The sequence below is a fragment of the Magnolia sinica genome, chromosome 4, assembly GCF_029962835.1.
Source record: "Magnolia sinica isolate HGM2019 chromosome 4, MsV1, whole genome shotgun sequence".
NCBI lineage: Eukaryota > Viridiplantae > Streptophyta > Magnoliopsida > Magnoliales > Magnoliaceae > Magnolia > Magnolia sinica.
In genome coordinates, this window is record NC_080576.1 from 78,440,997 (window position 1) to 78,454,677 (window position 13,681).

Consider the following 13,681-nt stretch of genomic DNA (forward strand, 5'->3'; position numbering starts at 1 on the left):
ATGAAAGATATATGAATTAGAATGGATTCCATCATCAATCCATGCCCATGAGGCAAAGTAAACAACAGAATTAAACTAATTACCCACCAATCAATAATGCAGGGAAGTTAGGAAGGGTATCATCATCCGACCATGCCCAGGAGACTATGGCGAACAACAGGGCTTCCTGACTTCATAAACATAAAAAGGGGAAAGGAATACTCAAGGCCATTGCAGATCCATTGTAATTTTAGTCACAACGGACCATTAAAGACAAAAAAAAACATTCCTTTGATTTAACTAGAAACATCATCAGTCAGTTTAAACAGAAAATAACATAAGTAAAAAAAAACTCCCATCAGGCTACAAGCTTCACCTCTTAGCCCCAGCTAAGAGGTTTAGCCAAGAATAAACATGTTTAGGCTCAACATCCTCTTAAAATAAAGAAAAAAAAAGTAATTTGAAAATAAACAAATTCAAAAGAAATAATACTCTCTCTCTTCCTCTGTCTGCTCCACCGTCCCTTCCTCTTTCTCTCTCTCTCTCTCCGATTCTCTTGCTGCCAGTCCCACAGTCCAGCAACCCTGCTCAAAACAGAACTCCACCCGTTCAGCAGCCAACTTCTCTCCTTGTTTAAAAAACCAAGACCGAGCGTCCCTTCCTCTTTCCAAAACTCCTCCTTTTATCCTTCTTCTCACGTCCCTGCTGTAGAGTCCTGGCCGGATTCGGCTGCGGAAAGCTCTTAGAGAAACTTCTTACGCAGCCAGCGATGCAGCAGCGTGCGCAGCAACGCAAAAGGAGTTGCGTTTGGCCTCAGTTTGGGAGGCTTGCCGTCCAATAACCTCAAAACCGTCTTCATGGCTAGGGTCATTCCTGGCTCGGTCATCATCTGGACGGTTTGGATCACCGATCCGATCACAGGCAGTGACCCACAATCGGCCGAAAATTCCGGATTTCCCAGACGCGAAAACAGGGTGCGTAGTACTTACGCTGTACTGATGGTGGGGCCCACTTCACTGTCTTTTTGAAAAATCCAAGCCGTTCACTGCGTTCTACTAGAAAAACCAGGTGGGAAGCACTATTTTTGGACCAGATTCTATGTGGCCCACAATATCTTCTACTCCGCCGTCCATCTTCCGTTTGGACGGTAATCTTCCTGTTATTACGTTCATGGGCCCAAAAGGACACCTAGGTGAGGCTTATAGGCACCCCTTGGACACAATGGAAGGTTCTGATCATCAGCAATCATGATGGGTGGGTCCCATAAGCTACAAACAGCGATCGGCGGTGAAGGCGCTGGAGCTTTGGGTTTTTCTTTTAAGGAAATATCGGTCAGCGCATGCTGACCGAATTTCTTTGTTACGGCGCGCGTCCAGTCCTATACCACCTCGTATACACGCGTCATGTGTTCGGGTTCCAAGGCGATGTATGTGTAAAATCTGATCCGTCCATCCGTTCACTTATCTCATTTTAACCGTGGGGACTGAAGATGAAGCGCATTCATACAGCAGGTGGGCCCTAATTCATTGATTTATAGGCTGATCTGTCCGTTGGGACACTTCCAGAGCTATCCAATGGATGAAATTTTACGTGTACGGTTCATTTATGGTCTTCAGCCCACGTATGGAGTTTCGAACTGAACGGATGGTGGGAACCCTGTGATCTTGGATTCTGGATGCTTTTTAGACCACTTGAGCTTCAATTCTTCGATTTTCTTGGGTCCCTGATGTGTAATTCTGTTGATCTTGGGTCTCCTGGAATCCGTCCCTTGCCTTGGGTGTCATCAGAGCGTCAAATCCATGGTTTAAGCACCCTTTTTCAGTTCATGCTTGTAAATACACTCTGCATCACAAACACGATTAAATCAGGATATTAAACGGTATCAATGATTGTAAATCTATGCAATAACTGGGTCTAATATGCAATATTTGACCCTCAATACAACCCCCAACCAGCATTTTGCTAGTCCCGAGCAAAGTATGCGAAAAATAAGTTGAGAAATACAGGACAATTTTTATGAAGTCAAGTGATTTTTTTATTTTTTTAAAAAGCAGTCTAGATTCGAAAATTCTAAGATGCATGAATGTTGGATATTACTTCCTCCTGGAATCAAGTGCACAATAAATTTCATAATCAACTTTAAAGTATTTATGCATTAATTAGAACAATTCTAAACAATGAGTATCATGAGTGTATAATAAAATCTCGGCTTATCATCATTAAGAAATCCAATGGATAATTTTTATGATAACATTGATAATCAAAACAGTATTTAGGACACTCAAAACTTAAACCAGAATTTGCCTTTCAGCTCTTTTTTTTTTTTTTTTTTTTCCTTTTATCGAGGGAGAGGAGAATTGAATCCGCACCTATAAGGAGCAAACCTATGGTGAAAATTATTCGCCTAACCTTTTCCAAAGGTATCTCTCTCTCCCTTTTTTTTTTTTTTCATGACGGGCAAATTTTCCAAGCTGGTTCCTTACATGCTTAGTGATTACCAAGTTAACCCTTTAATATCAAACTGAAATCTTAATGTGAAAGCGAGATGTGACATGTGAACTCATAACTCAATCAATGTTTAAAACTTCCAATTATAGATTAATACTTCAAACTTAACTGTGAAATCTAATATAATAGATAACTGAATCTAAGAGTCATAAATTACCAACTTCACTTATCTTATAATTTTAAATCCAAAATGGTTGTCAAAATCACTTCAAATTCAACAAAATGTCAGAATTTTTTTTTTTAATTTTCACAACCAACTTTTGTACAAGACCAAGAAAATGCTGATTAGGTGACCTAATCTCTCACCCCCAACCTAAAATCTACATTGTCCTCAATGTAAAAGAAATAAGCATGCGATGCACATGAGACAAAAAGTAAATGAGAAGTGATGGAAAGATAATACCTGGATGAAAGAATCAAGAGGCTTTCCAAAGATTTCTACGTAAGAGCGGTTAGCACAAGAGAGAAACCAACAGAAGTAAAATAAAATAACAAGAATACAATTCTACCCATACCACTTTTGTAGGTGCTCTTGATTGCATTTAGCGTATGCAACAAGCCTTTAAACCACTAGGTTGCCCCTAGTGGACGAGTTGTAGTCTCGTGAGGGTTTGCAGTAATGTTACCCACAAATATTGAACTAACTAATGAAATGAAGAGCTGGGTTGCCTCCCAGGAGCGCTAAGTTTACCGTCTTCAGCCAGACAAATAAAACAACTACTCTAGTCCTAAGAAAACAGGAAACCTACCTATACCTTCATCAGACTAGGAGATCAATCCTGGTAAACAGGATCAGTCAAAGGCATGGACATGTCCTCTGAATCAAATTTCTCGACAAATGGTTTCAATCGATGTCCATTGACTTTAAACTCCTTGCCATTGTCAGGATCTCTTATCTCAACGGCCCCATGCGGAAAAACAGTGACAACAATATAAGGACCGGTCCAACGAGATCGAAGCTTACCCGGAAAGAGATGTAATCGAGAATTGTACAAAAGGACCTTCTGACCAGGCGTGAATGATTTTCACAAAATGTGTTGGTCATGAAATGCTTTCATCTTGTCCTTGTAAATTCTCGAATTATCGTACGCATCATTCCGGATTTCTTCAAGTTCATTCAATTGAAGTTTGCGTAGCGAGCCAGCGTTGTCCAGATTGAAATTAAGATTTTTGATCGCCCAGTATGCTTTATGTTCCAGCTCCACAGGCAAGTGACAAGCTTTCCCATAGACAAGTCTAAAGGGAGACATTCCAATAGGGGTTTTAAAGGCAGTACGGTATGCCCATAAGGCATCGGTCAATCGGATTGACCAATCCTTATGATCTGGGTTAAGCGTTTTCTCCAAAATGTGTTTAATCTCCCTATTGGAAATCTCAGCTTGTCCACTTGTCTGTGGATGGTATGGGGTGCTCACCTTATGAGAGATACCGTATTTCTTCATTAAGCTCTCGAATGGTCTATTACAAAAGTGTGAGCCCCCATCACTAATGATGGCTCGAGGCGTTCCGAATCGAGAAAGGATGTTTTCTTTTAGGAATTTAATGACCGTGCGATGGTCATTCTTTCGACACGGAATCGCTTCGACCCATTTAGTGACATAATCCACAGCGAGCAAAATATACAGATTTCCAAACGATTGGGGGAATGGTCCCATGAAATCGATGCCCCAGCAATCAAATGCTTCAATGATAAGGATGGGATTCAAAGGCATCATATTTCGTTGGGACAATGCTCCCAATTTCTGACAACGCTCACAAACTTTACAAAACTCATGAGTGTCCCTAAACATAGTGGGCCAGTAAAAGCCACACTGCAGAATCTTGGTCGTGGTCTTTTTAGCAGAAAAGTGACCACCACAGGCCTTTGAGTGACAGAAGGAGATGACGCTCTGATGCTCATCGTCTGGTACACATCTCCTTAAGATTTGGTCTAGGTAATATTTAAATAAATAAGGATCATCCCAGAAAAAGTTGCGCACCTCGGTGAAGAATTTCTTCTTATCTTGTGCAGTCCACTATGTCGGTATGGCACCTGTAGCAAGATAATTAGCAATATCAGCGAACCAAGCTAAATGGGAGACTCTGAACAGTTGTTCATCAGGGAACATGTCGTTGATATGAGTCGTCTCAAGGGACTCAGAGGTATTAAGGCGAGAAAGGTGATCAGCCACTACGTTCTCTACTCCCTTTTTATCTTTAATTTCCAAATCGAATTCTTGGAGTAGGAGGATCCATCGTATCAGGCGGGGCTTAGAATCATTCTTAGAAAGAAGATACTTAAGTGCAGCATGATCTGTGTAGATAATGATCTTGGATCCGATCAAGTAGGACATAAATTTGTCCAAGGCGAACACTACAGCTAAGAGTTCCTTTTCCGTAGTCGAGTAGTTCACCTGGGCAGAATTTAAAGTTCTACTTGCATAATGAATGACGTAGGGCCTCTTATCTTTTCTCTGGCCTAGGACCGCTCCAAGAGCATAATCAGAAGCGTCGCACATAAGCTCAAAAGGAAGGCTCCAGTCGGGTGGCTGCATGATAGGTGCAGTGGTTAACGTGCCCTTAAGCTTGGTGAAAGCTTCCTGGCACTGCTCAGTCCACTCGTACGGAGCATCCTTTTGAAGAAGATTACATAAAGGACGAGAGAGAAGACTAAAGTCCTTTATGAATCGCCTGTAAAATCCTGCGTGTCCTAAGAAGGATCGCACGTCTCTGATGTTTTTGGGTGGAGGTAGGTTAGAGATAAGATTGATTTTTGCCTTATCTATCTCGATTCCTTTGGACGAGATGATATGCCCAAGGACAATTCCCTTCTGAACTATGAAATGACACTTCTCCCAATTAAGTACCAAGTTCTTTTCTTTACATCTTTTCAGCACACATTTAAGACTTTCCAAGCACTTGCTGAAAGATGGACCTTAAACAGAGAAGTCATCCATGAAGACCTCTAGATATTGCCCCACCATATCAGAAAAGATACTAAGCATACATCGCTGAAAAGTGGCAGGGGCATTACATAGTCCGAATGGCATCCTTCGATAGGCAAAGGTGCCGTAGGGACATGTGAATGTGGTCTTTTCCTGGTCTTCAGGGGCTATCTCTATCTGGTTGTAGCCCGAATACCCGTCAAGGAAACTGTAATAGGAATGACCAGCTAACCTTTCCAGGATCTGATCAATGAATGGTAAAGGAAAGTGGTCTTTCCTCGTGACGGTATTCAACTTCCTGTAGTCAATGCACATTCTCCAACCAGTAGTGACTCTAGTTGGCACGAGTTCATTATTAGCATTGGCTACGATGGTGATTCCGGACTTCTTAGGGACCACTTGAGTTGGACTCACCCATTGACTATCAGATATAGGGTATATAATACCCACGTCCAGTAGTTTAAGAACCTCGGCTTTAACCACTTCCTTCATGTTTGGATTTAGTCTGCGTTGTGGTTGCCGAGCGGTTTTTGCATTATCCTCAAGATATATGCGGTGAGTACAAATCGAGGGATCGATTCCCTTGAGGTCCGCTATCGTCCATCCTAAGGCTCCTTTATGCTCAATGAGAGTAGATATAAGCATACTCTCCTGTTCTTTCTCCAGGTGGGCAGAGATCACCACCGGGTATGTCTCATCTTGACCTAAATAGGCATATTTCAAATCAGAGGGCAAAGGTTTTAGGTCAAGCTTCAGCGGCTTGAGGTTAGACGGTAGAGGCACTATATCGGTTTGTGGCAATTCTTCAAATTGTGGCCTCCACCGGTTAACTTCAAGTACCGGTGCAGTGTATCAAGCAAGGCACACGTCTCCCTAATCATGTCATCATCAAAATCATGGGAGTGGGCCGGACACGTCTCTAGAGAGGTCGGAGGATAAGGTCAGCGGTGTCGTATCTTCCACGAAAGAGTCAATCATGTTAATGTCGTGGAAATCGTCATCATCCTCTCAGTCTTGCTGCCGTTATTGAAAAAATATTTGACTCAATGTCAAATTTCCAAAAGACATAGTCATGATACCATTCCGCAATTGATAATTGCATTTGACGTGGCAAGGAATGGGCGACCAAGAATGACGGAAATCGAGTGCTCATGTTATTGATGGGTTCGGTGTCCAGGATGATAAAATCTACAGGGTAGTAGAATCTATCGACCTGGACTAACACATCCTCAATTATCCCTCTTGGTACACGAACAGAGCGATCAGCAAGTTGTAGTGTGGTTAGGGTGGGTTTTAATTCACCCAAACCTAACTGTTTGTATACCGAGTAGGGAATCAAATTGACGCTCGCTCCTAAGTCAAGAAGTGCATGATCAATTCGATGGTTCCCGATTACACATGATATGGTTGGGCTACCGGGATCCTTGAATTTCTGTGGCACGTCTTGCTTCAGGATGGCACTCACTTTCTCAGTCAAGAAGATTTTCTTTTGAATAATTTTCCGTCTTTTGGTCGTGCATAAGTCTTTCAGGAATTTGGCATATGAAGGTATCTGTTTAACGACATCAAGTAGAGGAATGTTGACTTTCACCTGTTTCAACACCTCTAGGATATCCTGAGAGTTAGAGAGAGGTTTTGGTGAAACCAACCGTTGGGGGAATGGAGCAACTGGCTTCTCTAGAAGTTCCGGTTCTACTTTTTGTGGGGCATCACTGGATCCATCATTGTTGTCCTCTTCTGGTTCTTGAGGCTTTTCGGGCATAACCGGAAGAGTTTTATCAATGATCTTCCCACTCCTAAGAGTGGTGATGGATTTAGCATGCCCCATCTGATTTGAAGAGCGGGGATCATTATTCTCGTACTGCGGTTTAGGATTGGGGAGAGGTTGTGCAGGAAGCATCCCCTTTTCTATAACCGTCATACGAGAATCTATCTTTTGCATAAAATCTGTAATTCCCCGCATTGCCTGAGCCAGCTCTTGTATGGGATTTTGAACCGGTTCCTCTTGAGGTTTCACTTGATTTGGATTTTGATTGAAGAAACCTGGAGGAGTCGCCGTTTGTCCATTCCTCCAACTAAAGTTTGGATGATTTTTCCAGCCAGGATTGTATGTGTTGGAGTTAAGTCCAGTAAAAGGTCTTTGATAATTATTTACGGCATTGGCTTGTTCATTCAACACTCCTCGAAAGGCAGGTATTGTAGGACAGTTTTCAGTTGTGTGAATGTTGCAATCACAGATGCCGCAAACAATTTTATTGATCTTATCCTTCTTTCCTTCCATGGCCTCAACTTTCCTTATGAGCGTAGTCACTTTACACTTGAGATCATCCTCTTCTTTCAAGAGATATAATCCACCTTTCTCCTTTAATTGAGTCGGCCTAGACGTGGTGTTCGACTTTGGGTAATAGTCCCAAGATTGTGTTTTTTCAGCCAAACTATCGAGGTAGTCCCATACCTCGTCGACATCTTTATTAATGAACTCTCCATTACACATTGTCTCGACCATTTGGCGCATGGAAGATGTCAGTCCATCGTAGAAAAAATTTGTAATGCGCCACGTTTCAAATCCGTGTTGTGGGCATGAACTGACCAAATCTTTGAACCTTTCCTAACATTGGAAGAATGTTTCATCTTCCTTTTGAGCAAAGTTCATGATTGCTTTTCTGAGGGTAATCGTTTTATGATGTGGGAAGAATTTTTTTATGAATTCCCTCTGCATATCGTTCCATGTGCCAATGGATCTAGGACGCAGTGAATGTAACCACGTCTTAGCTTTCTCTTTTAAGGAAAAAGGAAAGAGTTTCAGCCTAATTGTATCCTCAGATACATTAGGAAAACATAATGTAGCTATTATCTCATCGAACTCTTTCAAATGTAAATATGGACTTTCAGATTCAAGTCCATGGAATTTGGGAAGGAGTTGGATAACTCCTGGCTTGATGTCCATTTGTCCTGTGTTTTCAGGAAAAATCATGCATGAGGGCGTACTCACTCCCGCCGGTTGTAGATAATCTCGTAAAGTACGAGGCGGGGGTGCTTGTTGCACCTCATTTTCATCTTGGGTATCCTCCACCCTTGGTGGGGGTAGAGGAGGTTGGTCTTCAGCCATAACTTCAGTTAACTCAGAGGATTTCGATCGGTGTCTAGTCCTGCGATGGATAGTCAATCCCTCAACCAATCCTCCTTCAGTCAAGAGACGTCGAGTGTTGTCACGGGCCCACTTGGGCATGAAAACACTCGCAACCCTCAATTAAAAACCTAATCCTAAGAAAGGGAAAGAAAATCTAGAAAGAAAGAGAGAGTTGGAAAGAAATTACCAAATTGGAGTCCTAAGTTAAAAACCTGCAAAATAAAACAAAAATAAGTTAGATTCTAAAACAAGAGGAACAATCCTTTAAAATAAAGGTAGTAGGGAGATTACCGAATTAGAAATTTCAATCTTAAAGGCCTACAAAATAGGAAGGTTAGTTTCTAAACAAAAATTCTAAAAATAAATAAGGAAACAAATTAGATTTAAAAAGAGTTAAAAATAGAAAGTGAAAAACAAAAAAAATTTCTAAAATTAGAGGATTTTTTCTAGAAAGAGAAATAACTAATCTAGTTTCTAAAAATAAACTGCTTCCTAAAAATAGAAAAAAAAAATACTAGAATTAAAATTTTCAAAATTTAAACCCTAATTCTAAAAGGTAGAGAAAGTAAAGAGATTAGGAAAGAATTACCAGTTTATGGACTTATGTCAGGATCCTACAAAATAGGAAACAAGTTAGTTTTGAACTTAAATAAAAATAAATAAATAAAACTAAGGTTAGTAAAATCCTAATCTTAAACTAATCCTAAAACCAATTAATTTCAGAGAATCGTAACCGTCAGTCCCCGGCAACGGCGCCAAAAACTTGTTCACTCCCCAAGTATAGGGTTGTGATGTAGTAATAAACTCGGTAAGACCGAGGTCGAATCCACAGGGACTGATACCTGTACGTTATCTGAAACCAAGTAGAACTAGAACTAGACTAAGATGTAATTTAAACCAAATAGAATTTAAGAAATAATTGTGGAATAATTATCTAAAACTTTAAAGAATTCAGAGGAAGGGAAACTGGGGATTCAGAGGATCCACTTGTAGAGATCAGGGAGATCTTATGCCATCATCATCTAAACTAGACTGAAAATATAGTTTTTAAAGAGATGAAAGATATATGAATTAGAATGGATTCCATCATCAATCCATGCCCATGAGGCAAAGTAAACAACAGAATTAAACTAATTACCCACCAATCAATAATGCAGGGAAGTTAGGAAGGGTATCATCATCCGACCATGCCCAGGAGACTATGGCGAACAACAGGGCTTCCTGACTTCATAAACATAAAAAGGGGAAAGGAATACTCAAGGCCATTGCAGATCCATGGTAATTTTAGTCACAACGGACCATTAAAGACAAAAAAAAAACATTCCTTTGATTTAACTAGAAACATCATCAGTCAGTTTAAACAGAAAAAAACATAAGTAAAAAAAAACTCCCATCAGGCTACAAGCTTCACCTCTTAGCCCCAGCTAAGAGGTTTAGCCAAGAATAAACATGTTTAGGCTCAACATCCTCTTAAAATAAAGAAAAAAAACAGTAATTTGAAAATAAACAAATTCAAAAGAAATAATACTCTCTCTCTTCCTCTGTCTGCTCCACTGTCCCTTCCTCTTTCTCTCTCTCTCTCTCCGATTCTCTTGCTGCCAGTCCTACGGTCTAGCAAACCTGCTCAAAACAGAACTCCACCCGTTCAGCAGCCAACTTCTCTCCTTGTTTAAAAAACCAAGACCGAGCGTCCCTTCCTCTTTCCAAAACTCCTCCTTTTATCCTTCTTCTCACGTCCCTACTGTAGAGTCCTGGCCGGATTCAGCTGCGGAAAGCTCTTAGAGAAACTTCTTACGCAGCAAGCGATGCAGCAGCGTGCGCAGCAACGCAAAAGGAGTTGCGTTTGGCCTCAGTTTGGGAGGCTTGCCGTCCAATAACCTCAAAGCCGTCTTCTTGGCTAGGGTCATTCCTGGCTCGGTCATCATCTGGACGGTTTGGATCACCGATCCGATCACAGGCAGTGGCCCACAATCGGCCGGAAATTTCGGATTTCCCGGACGCGAAAACAGGGTGCGTAGTACTTACGCTGTACTGATGGTGGGGCCCACTTCACTATCTTTTTGGAAAATCCAAGCCGTCCACTGCGTTCTACTCGAAAAACCAGGTGGGAAGCACTATTTTTGGACCAAATTCTATGTGGCCCACAATATCTTCTACTCCGCCGTTCATCTTCCGTTTGGACGGTAATCTTCCTGTTATTACGTTCATGGGCCCAAAAGGACACCTAGGTGAGGCTTATAGGCACCCCTTAGACACAATGGAAGGTTCTGATCATCAGCAATCATGATGGGTGGGTCCCATAAGCTACAAACAGCGATCGGCGGTGAAGGCGCTGGAGCTTTGGGTTTTTCTTTTAAGGAAATATCGGTCAACGCATGCTGACCGAATTTCTTTGTTACGATGCGCGTCCAGTCCTATACCACCTCGTATACAAGCGTCATGTGTTCGGGTTCTAAGGCGATGTATGTGTAAAATCTGATCCGTCCATCCGTTCACTTATCTCATTTTAACCGTGGGGACTAAAGATGAAGCGCATTCATACAGCAGGTGGGCCCTAATTCATTGATTTATAGGCTGATCTATCCGTTAGGACACTTCCAGAGCTATCCAATGGATGAAATTTTACGTGTACGGTTCATTTATGGTCCTCAGCCCACGTATGGAGTTTCGAACTGAACGGATGGTGGGAACCCTGTGATCTTGCATTCTGGATGCTTTTCAGACCACTTGAGCTTCAATTCCTCGATTTTCTTGGGTCCCTGATGTGTAATTCTGTTGATCTTGGGTCTCCTAGAATCCGTCCCTTGCCTTGGGTGTCATCAGAGCGTCAAATCCATGGTTTAAGCACCCTTTTTCAGTTCATGCTTGTAAATACACTCTGCATCACAAACACGATTAAATCAGGATATTAAACGGTATCAATGATTGTAAATCTATGCAATAACTGGGTCTAATATGCAATATTTGACCCTCAACAATTGTGATGTTTGTTAAAAGTGGACACTGCCCAAGTCAGGAATTTTTGAGCCCACGGCAAGCTGGCCGACAACGTGGATGGATGAAATCACCCCATTTTGGGCGTTAAGTTATGGTACCAATGGTTTGGTAGAAGAGGAAGTGAACACGTTGCAAACCATGACCTATGACAACCACGATCCATATAACATAACAACTACAATCCAATCAAACAACGACCCATATGGGCCCATGTTGATGTATGTGTATAATCCATGCCGCCCATCCTTTTTGTTGTGTCATTTTAAGGGTAGGGCCCAAATATCAGCCTAATTCAGTGCTCGTGTCGTGTGGGCTACAAAATATAAAATAATGTTGACATCTAAAACTTTCAGGCTCATTGTGATGTTTGTTAGAAGTGGACAATGCCCAAGTGATTCGATCCATCCACCTTGTCGGTTAGCTTGTTGTTGGCCCAAAAAGTCCTAACTTGGGTAGTGTCCACTTCTAACAAGCATCACGGTGAACTTGGAAAGTTTCAACAATCACCATTATTTTCTATTTTGTGGGTCACACAAGCTCTGGATCAGGCTGATATTTGGGCCCTACCCTTAAAATGACACGGCAAAAAGGATGGGCAGTATGGATTATACACATACATCAATGTGGGCTAGTTGTTTGCATGGGTCGTAGTTGCCATGTTATATGGGGTTGTGGTTGTCATGTTGCATGGATCGTAGTTTGCAACGTGTTCACTTCTTCTTCTACCAAACCCTTGGTACCATAGCTTAAGGCCCAAAATGGGGTGATTTGATCCATCCACGTTGTCAGCCAGCTTGCCGTGAGCCTAAAAAGTCTTGACTTGGGTAGTATCTACTTCTAATAAGCATCACAGTGAGCCTGAAAAGTTTCAATAGTCATCATTATTTTCTATTTTGTGGTTCACACGAGCGACGAATTAGGCTGATATATAGGCCCTAACCCTAAAATGACACGAAAAAATGGATGAGCGGCATGGATTATACACATACATCAATGTGGACCCATATAGGTCGTGGTTTGCATGGGTAGTAGTTGTCATCTTATATGGGTTGTGATTGTCATCTTATATGGATGGTGGTTTACACGTGTTCACTTTTTTACTACTTAACCATTAGTTTACACGTGTTCTGTATATGTCATTAAATATGACATAACTTCTTATTCACGGAAAAACTGTACAACTAATGAACCAAGGACAAAGGGCATTTTGGTTCAAGTAATTTTCAGAAGCATGTCAGAAGGCTAACCTAAGAATATTTGAAAGATTGAATCTCTTTAAGAAATTTAATCATACATCAAGGCTAGTATGGCTAATTTCCCTTTAGATAATCCCTCCCTGGTGCTAAGAAAGGGAAACGGATTGGCTACTGACCCTGGCTAGTGGGCGGTGCTCTGTGGGCCCACCGTGATGTATGTACTTCATCCATGTAGTCTACTCATTCTTTCATATCATTTTATGCTATGATCCCAAAAATGAGGTTGATCCAAATCTTAAGTGAACCGCACACAGTGTTGATTGAACGCCCACCATTAAAAACTTCTTAGGGGCCACAAAAGTTTTGGATCAAGCTAATATATTTTTTTCCCTTCATCCAAGTTTGTATGACCTAATCAACAGGTTAGATGTCAAATAACCATTACAGTGGGCAGCAGGAGGTTTTTAATGGTGGACATTAAATCACTACTGTTTCCCCATGGTGTGGTCCACCTGAGATTTAGATCTACCTCATTTTTTGAATCAAGCCCTAAAATTATCTTTCAAAATGGATGGAGGGCGTGGATAAAACACATACATCATGGTGGGGTCCACATAGCACCGACCACTAACTACCTGGTGGGTGGCTGCGTCACAAGCCAAATCGCGTCCGAACTGGTAAAGAGCAAGGTGGGCCTCTTTAATATTATTAGCGTTGTTGTGAAATGCTGGTTTTTGTTTTTTGTTTTTTTTTTGTCTTTTTCTTTTTCTTTTCTTGTTAGCTTGATAGTACACCTACTGTCAGTTCACACTTCACTGTTAGCCAACCCCACTAGGGAATCGATACCAAGACCTCAGTGTTGAAAGGAGGCATCTTTCACTCAGTCTACCACTTTAGCTTTGAATCAGGGTTTTTGTCTTATTCATTAGACATTCGAACAAGAAAAA

The 13,681-nt window shown here is 41.4% G+C and overlaps 1 non-coding gene across 1 annotated transcript; it reads left to right on the forward strand.

Moving 5' to 3' along the window:
- Positions 1-7,975: 7,975 nt before the first annotated feature.
- On the forward strand, positions 7,976-8,082 carry LOC131244727 (small nucleolar RNA R71). Its single transcript, XR_009170504.1, has one exon. It is a non-coding gene; the product is annotated as a small nucleolar RNA R71 (small nucleolar RNA).
- The last annotated feature ends 5,599 nt before the right edge of the window (positions 8,083-13,681 follow it).